Here is a 10,026-nt window from a genome sequence, read left to right on the forward strand (position 1 = left end):
GAAGATTATTTGACCCTAGAGTTGAGGGTCAATATCTGGGCCCTATACTCTGTTCCACTGGTATATCTCTCTGTTTTTATGTTAGGTCCATGCTCTCTTGGTAATCACAGCTCTGTGGTAAAGCTTGAGATCACATAACGTGATGCCCCCAGTTAAATGTTTGTTTTATAAGATTTTCTTAGTGACTCTGGGTCTCTTCTGATTCCATACAAATTTTCGGATTATTTGACCAGCTCTTTGAAAAGAGCTGGAGCATATAATATAAATGTATATTATATTTATTTGTTTGTTTATTTTCTGCTTGAAATTTTTGAAAGAGGCGTGTTAAGATCTTCTTCTATTAGGGAACCTTGGTTGCTCAGTGGGTTAAAGCGTCTGCCTTTGGCTCCAGTCATGATCTCAGGGCCGGGATCGAGTCCCTCATTGGTCTCTCTGCTCAGCAGGGAGCCTGCTTTCTCCCTCTCTCTCTGCCTACTTGTGAACTCTGTCTGTCAAATAAATAAATATTTTAAAAGTTAAAAAAAGATCTCCTACTATTAATGTATTCATATCAATATAACTCTTTATCTAGACTAATAGTTTTCTTATGTAATTGGCTGCTTCCATATTGGGGTCATAGATATTTACCATTGTTAGATCATCTAGGTGTAGAGTTCCTTTAAGAATTATGTAGTGTCCTTCTGTATCTCTGACGACAGTCTTAGTTTAAAATCTAATTTATCTCATTGGGAATTGTTACCCCGACCTTCTATGGGGGGCAATTTTCATGAAATATGCTTCTCAATCCCTTCACTTTCAGTATGGGTGTATCCTTAAGTTCAAAATGGGTCTCTTGTAGGCAACATATGGATGGGTCTTGTCGTTTTATCTATTCTTCAACCCTGTTTCATTTTATGGGTGCATTGAGGCCATTCATATGGAGAGTGATTATTGATAGATAGGTTTTTTATTGACATAGTGTGACCTTTGAAGTCTTTCTTTCTGTAGATTGTCTCTATTTTTCTGTTCAATGCTATTCTTAGAATTTTTCCTCTTTTCTTGAACCTTCCTTAATATTTCCTGCAGTATCAACTTGGTGATTGCATAGTTCTTTTAGCCTTGCCGGTCTTGGGAACTCTTTATCTCTCCATCCATTTTGAATGTCTGTCTTGCTGGGTAAAGTATTTTTGCTGGATAAAGTGTTCTTTTCATTAAGCGCCCTTTCTGGCTTGCCATGTCTCTGTGGACAAGTCTGTTGAGATCCCGATGGGCTTTCCTCTGTACATAAGGAGCCTCTATGTCCTAGCTGCTTCAAGAGATTGTATCTATATTCATTATTTCTCAGTTTTACTCTCAGGTTTCTTAATTTTTTTTTTTGAAATCTATAATCTTGGGGGGAGACCCTTCTGTCTTTAGTACATGAATGCTGGTTCCAATCGTGAGATTGGGAAAATTGTCATGAATAACTTTTTCTACTATATCTTCTAGACTTCTTTCTTTCTCCTCCCCTTCATAGATTCCTATAATTATGGAGTTGGAATTTTTCATGGTATCATTTACTTACCTGATTCTGTTTTCATGTCTTCTAAGCTGTATATGTCAGGCTACCTCCTGATCCTTTCTCTATATCTCTTTGTCCTCAAGATCACTAATTCTATCTTCTGTCTCAGTTATCTAGCTTTTAGAGAATTTAGATTAGACTGGAACTTATTGAGAGCATTGTGAACCTTATCCCTGGTATCTTTCAGGTATTTCCTATTCAATTACATTTGGTCATCCATGGCTTTCTTCAACCTAGCTATTGCCTGGATAATTGTGAGCCTGAATTCTCTTTCCGACATATTACCTATGTTGGTAGCCATTAGCTTTGTTGCAGAAGGCCCGTCCTCTGTATTTTTCTTTTGTTGGGCAATTCTCCTCCTATTCATTTTGATGAGAGATGACTGAACAGATGTAGCTGGATGTATTGAACATGGTGCAGTCAAAATGCACCCTGGAATGCTTCTGAGAAATCAGGATTCCCCACCCAAATGAGAGAAAAACGAAAAGAAAAAGAAAAAAGAGAGAGAGAAAGAAACAGGGAAAAAATGGAAGATAAAAGTGAAGGTTCAGATCAAATGGGCCCTAAGGAAAGATTTATATAGTATACAAACAAAAACAAACAAAAATACTGATAAAATTATATGATGAGATAAAATATATAATATATATATAATTCTTATATATAAGTATGCAAGTATATATGTATATAAGTATATAAGTCTTCTATATAAGTATATTATTGTTATACTTGGGTTTTTTACAGGTTCTTTCTTTATTTGCTTAAATATATATATGTATAAAAGTGTATAACAAGAGAAAAAAATACATATAATATATATTTACATATATTTCTATTATATATATATATATATATATATATATATATATATATATATATATATATATTTGGGTTTTGGTTTTAGGACGTTTAGAGGAAAGCAAACTGCACCCCGATCTCCCTCTCAAAGAGAAGTCTCAGTCATCTCCCCTGTGGTTGCTACAGAGCCATTATAATTCCCCCTTGGCTGCTGGCAGAGCAGATTTTAGTCGTGGTCCCAGGGGATGCAGAATCTTCTGCATGTACCCCAAACTACAGCAGCAGTGGCTTTCTGGGCAGTTCCAGACTGCCAGAGTGGTTCAAAACAGTGATTCCACACTGAGGTTTTCCCGCTGGCCCTGGCTGAGAATGCCTAGCCTTCTGGGTCTAAGAGTGCCTGGCTTGCAAGCAACTCTCTCAGGGGAGTGTGTGGGGTGTCTGCGTGTCTCAGGCTCTGATAGTATGGTGTGGGTCTAAGAGCACTAGGCTGAGTTTTCAAACACCTCTCTCAGAGAATGGTAAGGGGTGCATGCGTCTCAGGCGCTTTTAGCAAGGCTCCACGTTCTGCTGTCTGGCGAGGCTCCCAGGCCCTCACAGGAACCAGACCCCACGCGATTTCAGGCGTGCTGGCGGCTTAGGAACCAAGACCTGTTTTCTCCACCACACTCTCTCTGGCTCCATGCCAGGGGAGGCTATCCTGCATCCAGGGACTTAAGATCCTATTCTTAGCTTCCCCATTTCCCACAATTTATCCCCGTGATCATTTGCACCTTTTGAGTGCTTTCAACCAGAGTCCAAGTTAATGCTGGTCCCCAGATGCAGGGCACTCTCATATTGGGGTATTACTTTCCAACCAGTCGCCTCTGGTAGCTTCCTTCCACTTTTCTTTATCTTTTATAGTAAGTCTGATGTTCCAACTCTGCTTTTCCTGCCCACTGGTGTTTTCTGCCCTTGTTGAGATCCAGATGTTTATAATTCTGATCTCAGGCTTATTTCATGGGTGATCAGAGTTATTTGGTAGGAAATCACATCAATGTAGGGTACAGGTTGAAATGGTACCTCCTCTTACTTCCCCTTCATCTTGTGTCACTTCACATAACACTTACAATAAAATTTCAAGAGATAGGAAGTCAACCTTTTATGGATAGCAATTCAATTTGATAGGCCTTCAAAATTCACATTCTATCACTTTCAGCCATATTTCCTGCAAAGAATGTCCCATTTAGTCCTCTTTTATAAACACATATTCCCACTAACCTGCCTTGAAAGAAACACAAAATTTTGTGGTTCTGGTTAGAGTCGTATTGTTTGTCCCTTTTCCCCTGCTTTTTCACATGTTCCTTTACTACCATGAGAGAGTGAAATTACAGGTTATTTGTCTTTCTGAGACTGAGAGATATGACGTAGCCCAATGCTCTTCCCAACACAGCCACATGTGACAAGTGGCAAGAATTAATTCTCTTTTATGGCTGTGTAAGAGTCTGTGGTGCCTTTGGAGGACAATGAGATGATAGTAATGTCTGGGAACTCCAGGCTTGTCATCAGCCATAAACACAACTGAAATATTAACACAACAACTGCAACTGGGTGGAAATTGACCTGAAACCTACAATTCAATCTCCACATCAAAAGAGAAAGGAAGTCATAGATACTATAGCAGAAAATTGGAGAAATGCTTTAGGGAGTCGTGGGTGATTGGTGTTTAAGAGGGATGTGAGTCAATGCAAAATAAAGGCACAGGATAGAGGAGCAAACACACCAAACAAACCAAAAGGCAGTCAAGGACAGCCTCTGCAGATGATGGTGTTAAGGTCAGGGGACAGCCACAACTCAACAGCAGAGGACATGTATGCCTCACACACCAGAGATTCCCTCAAGAGCCAGCCCGTGGGCACTCCAATATCTCTTCTTCCTAAAGACATTACCCTCAGGGAATAAAACAGAATGTGCTTTGAGAATAAGGAGAAAAAGAAAGAGACCTAGATCCAATGCTAAGATGGAATAAGCAATTGAAATCAAGAAAAATGAATAAGAAATGATTAAGGCAAAGCAATCGAAATGAAACCTCTAATGTTACACACCCTATGGTGGATTTAAAGCAGCAGTGAGGATACTCACTGTACATCAGAAAAACACAGAAGATATCAGAAAGTCTCTAACCACAGAGACAAATGTGATAAAAAAAAGAAAATAAAATATAGGGTCCCTGATGAAAAGATTGGTAGCAGACTCAACGCAACGTCGAGGAAGCCTGCAGAAGAAGATGATCAAATTAGTGACTTAAAAGTAAAAGACTAGAAAATAAAAAAGCAAAGCCAAACAGAGAAGGAAGAATGATGGGCCATAATAATGAGCTTAGGAAAATCATCAAATCCAAGGAATGGAAAGAGGTGCCTACTCTAGGAGATCTAGGAGTGAGAGTATAAAGGCCAAACATGTCTTTGAGAAATCAGAGCTGAAAATGTCTCTCATCTGGGATCAGAAACAGAGATCCAGATTCAGACGCAGAGAGGGCACCCATTACCATCACCCATCACCCATCACCAGAAGGAGCACCACAAGACATAGTGTCATTTCCCCTGCAAAAGCTGGTAGTGGAGGAATTATCTTTACCCAAATATGCGAGGGAGAGTTGTGTGTTCATAACCAAGTCAGTGACTTCAAGACTACAAGCTCTACCAGCTCTTGGAGCAAGTCGGATAGAGCAAGCAACACCAGCCCAAGCCAAAATCTGTATCCCCTGCATTTCTGAACAATGACAGAGCAGTAGTTCTTCTCTAGAACTCTGAGGTATTAAGAGGACAATGATATGATCCTCGATATGATTATCCATTAGTTCAGAGGAGGAATTCAGCTCAACTCATGATCCCAGGCCATGGCGTCAACTTTGGTCTCAGCTTCCCTGCTCAGGTGCAAGTCTGTTTCCCCTCCCCAGCTCCACCCACTCATTGTAAACTTCTGCCTATCTCTCAAGTACGTGCATGTGTATCCTTTGACTAAAAAAACAAAAACAAAAACAAAACCAGTTTACAAGGATTTACTGGTGCCAGAGGACGGTTTATTTAATTTGGACCTATATCTCTGTGGAATGCTGCACCTCTTACCATGATAAAATGCTAGACCGTTGCTCTGAGCTCCATTGTTCATTCTCCTATTCTTTGTCTTCCTATATTTTCTCACCAACCTGTAGCATCTGATGTCTGTCCAGCTGTAAGGGCACTTGGTTTTCACTCTCCTGGCTCCATTAGAACATGCCCATCTTCTACAAGAGGCACTGTTTGGTTATTATATGAAACCATGTAGGGTATGGTCATGAGATGGTTAAGGCAGGCTTCTGCTGCTGTATCTCAATTCAGTTCCCCAGAGGGTGGCTGAACTACCCTGTGGGAATGCTCAAAATTCCTTGACATTCGAATCCCCTTCAACATGTCCTTTTGGAGATACACATTTTCATCTTGAACCGGCAAGAGTGTCATTCAGATCACTTCACTTGTGCTATTAGGTCTCTTGCAACATGTTCCGCGCTTGTTCCTGTGGACTCCAAGTAGATGAGTCAGTCTTGGGCCTCCGGTTCTAGGGTGTAGAGTATGCCTTTGGGACTTGTTTACTTTTGAAATTTGGGTGGCCTTTTTTTCATGATTTCTGGAGACACTAGAGTTACTCGTGTCCTCACTGTTGAAGACAGTATTTCCTTTCAGCTTTACTTGGGTGGCCTTTCCCTAGTCAGAAGCACCCTGATTGGGTGGGAGTATCAAACACATGTGAGGGACATGGATTTCCTCCCCTGAGTCTTTGTTTGAGACCTGCTTCTTTCTTGGACTTTCGTGGTGGTTAAGGTGGAATTGTGGATTCATGCCTTTCTCCGGAATCCAGATGGCAGGTGATGAGACTGTCACAATAAAAGACTACAAATTTGGCCATGGAGAAATTAACACCAACTCACTTCACAGGCAGCTTCAGAAGTTTGGGAGGGCTTGGGATCTTCTTGGCCCACCCATGACTACTACCGCCAAGTGTACATAAGGCGTGGTTTGGGAAGGAGTAGTTGCTAGGAACTCAAATCTTTGTGACATCACAAAAGCTGGCTTCACTAAATTAGCAGTTCCACTCTCATGTCCTTTTTGTCCTATGGCTTTAGGTAGGAAGCATCAGAAAACACAGAAAAAGACCCCGTAGCCTGATCAAGAACTCAGGTTGTCTTTTGTGTTAATGTCCCACTTCCCTTTCTAGACAAAGAGAAAAGAAAATGACGTTTGAGATACCATCCTTTAGACCAGCAATTCTCCATAGAAGGAAAGTTTTACTATTTATACTGAAATTTCTAGAGATCTCAAGAAACAATGAGGCCTCTTGGGTATCATCAGCACTCTGTGAGGTTTGTTATCCTGTGTGTGAGAGAGTCCTTTCTCAGTGTCTTTTCCCTATGGGTCAGTTATGACAAAGAAACGGAAAGTACCTTTTCAAGGAAAAATGATAGGACATGGATGTATTGTGCTATCTTTGTTTTCATCTCGTAGTGTTGGAAAACACTAGTCATAAGGGATTATGGCTCTGTCTACCTACTTTTCCCTTAAACAAATTTGGAAAGGCTTCAAGGAGCGTGACATTCTGCATGAGAGCTAACGCTGAAGGAAGAGCGCTAAACATTACTCCTTGTTATCCTTAGTTAACACTACCTGCTGTGGTAATAGGTATAGCCATGTTGACCAATTCTCTTAAATAAGAGGTAAAGGAATGGCCTATATCTGTGAACTGTAATGCCAACTCGAACAGAACTGTGGATTGAGCTGCAATGTACTTGCAAAAACTATTGGGTAAAGAAGGTGTGGTTTGTATTGACAACAGAGTATCCCTCAGCCACCAGGGAGGATGAACCCCTGGTACTTGCATGGACTTGAGTTTCACATGACTGGGTGTTTAGAAATAAAAAAAAAGGCAAGCAGACAAAGGGGAATTTCTCATGGCTCCCATCCTATGTGCCCCAGGAGGAATATCATGACCCTTCGTAGAAGGAAGGGAAAACTGAAGGGAATAAAGTCAGAGAAGGAGACAAACCAGGAGTGTCTCTGGACTCTGAAGAACCAAGCTGAGGGTTACAGAAAAGAGAAAAATTCAGGGAATGAGGGCACTGGCTAATGGGTATCCAGGAGTTGTGGCATATGTGAGAATGAACACTAAACCATATATGGAACTAAAGCTTTAGTGAATTATTTGTCATAAACAGATGATGGATCATAGGCTGGTTTCCTCAAAAGAACAAAAATATAAAAGGAAATACAGTCTGGCCCTTTCAAAAGCAGATGAAGACACGTAAAGAAAAGGAAAAAATTATATTTTTATTATCTTTACTTATTAAAAAAGGCATGGATTTTTTCCCTTTAATAACCTTATCTTAATTGGGTCTTTATATTTGAAAAGTAGATTTTACCCACCACCTCCATTTCTGGAATCAATGCGAAGAAATGCCATTGCCTTTATTAAATTTATGCAAGTGTTGACTAGGAAAATGATTTGGATGTGGCCTTCTGTGTGTTGGCAGGAGTTTGATTACTCCTTCAAACGATTTAGTCAGTAATAAAAAGCTCAGATATTGTAGGGTTTCTGACCTAAACGTGGGAGTTGATATGTGTCTTGGTATTTATCCTTTTCACTTGTTCTTAGATTTGCTGGCATAATTTTGTAGAGGCATTTTTTTAGTTTAGTTTAGTTTTGTTTTGTTTTCTTTTCTTTTTTTCCCTTTCCATCAGGTGTCAAACTTTCTTCTGGATGCTGCTCTCCTTCAGTAATGGTTTCTTCAGTTTGTTAAAGTTTGTTAAACTTCTTTCTTCTTTTTCTATTTCCTTATGCCGTCATGTTAGGTTGCCTTTTGTGTGTGCGCGCGCGCGCGTGTGTGTGTGTGTGTGTGTGTGTGTGTGTGTTTAATTTTGGTAAATACACACATTTACCCCTATATTCTTTCTTCATAAGATGTTTTGACATCATCCCATAAGTTTCTTGAATTTCCTTTGTTCAAAGTACTTTCTGATTTTCTTTCTTTGATTCATTGCTACTTCAGGAGTGTGTTGTTTTTTCCACCTAGTTGTGCCTGGCTGTGTTTCCCTTTCTTAAGTGATTTCTTTCTGTTTTCATATCTTTGTGGTTATAAGTTACAAGACAGGATTTGAATTATCTTCTAATAATTACGAATGTATTTGGGTCCAGCAGAGGATTTCTGACAATTTTAGGTCTGCCTTTGGGAAAAACTTCTCTTTTGGTCCTCAGAGACACAATCTTATGCATGTTTCCCCAAAGCTCAGGTGGTCTAGAGAGTCCATGATGACATCTGATATTCCTTACCACCTTTCTCTCTGGATGATCTGTCCTGTGCTATAAGTGGATACTGTAGTCTGCAACAATACTGGAATGTGGCCCCCATCTCCTTTTCTTTCTGTTAATATACTTACAACATTTATATACACCCACATGGAGGTGTATCTGTTGGCAACTCTTCCAAGTTTCTGGTGTTTTAATACTCCATAAAGACAAGGCAGCTTCTCGTAACTTTTGTCTCTCAAAGGCAAATAATCTCTCTATCTGCCATAGGCACGATCACTTTTGCTCCCTTCGCTTTGTCAATTGCATAACCTATGTCACCAATTCCTTCACTTTCGAGTTGAAGGAAATCTCTATTGCAACATGAGGTTGAGCTTGTTAAGTTTTTGTTGTTTCCTTGTGGAAATTTTTGCCCTTTTTTCTTTTTCTTTATTTTTTTAATTCTCATTCATTCCAACAATGTGTTTGTACAGAACAAAGAATTTATCCTGAATACTTGAACTAATTATAATAGGTAGGATGTTAACTTTTTATTTTGGTTAGTTTCTGACTTGGAATCTCCATGCCTTTCCCCTTTATGTTACTTCTTGGGGGTTTGCTTTCTTTAGAGTGATTCCTCTCTTCCTCCCCATCTTTGGTGTGTCTCCTTTGTGTGACCATGTGTGTCTGAGTGTGTGTGTGTGTGTGTGTGTGTGTGTTGTTTGTGTGTGTTCACGTAACACTTATAATTAAATTTCAAGAGTAGGAAGTTGTTATTTTATGGTTAGCGATTCAATTTGACATGCCTTGAAAACTCACATTTTATCACTTTCAGCCACATTTCCTACAAATAATGTCACCTTTTATCCACTTTTATAAACACATATTCTCACAAACCTGCCTTCACACAAAAGGCAAATTCTGTGTGCCTTGTTAGAATCATGTAGTTTGTCCCTTTTTCCCTTACTTTTTCCCATGTCTCTTGACTACCATGAGAGAGTGAAATCCTATATTATTTGTCTTTCTGACACTGATAGATGTGACATAACCCAATGATCTCCACAAGTCTGCCACATGAGTCAAGTGGCAAGAATTCATTCTTGCTTATCCTCTGTAAGATTCTGCGGTGCCTTTGAAGACAGTGAGTTGGTAGCAGTGGCTGGGAACTCCAGGCTTGTCCTCAGCCATGAACACAAATGGAAGATTACCACATCAACAGCAACTTGGCAGAAATGACCTGAAGGTTAAAAGCAAACTCCACAGCAAAAGAGAAAAAAATTCGCCGATTCTGTGGGAGAAGATGGAGACATTGATTATGGGATTTATGGGTGTTTGGTGCTTCAGAGGACAGTGAGTCAATGCAGAATACAAAGGCACAGGAGAGAGGATCACACTGG

The sequence above is a fragment of the Mustela nivalis genome, assembly GCF_964662115.1.
Source record: "Mustela nivalis genome assembly, chromosome: Y".
Classification (NCBI taxonomy): Eukaryota; Metazoa; Chordata; class Mammalia; order Carnivora; family Mustelidae; genus Mustela; species Mustela nivalis.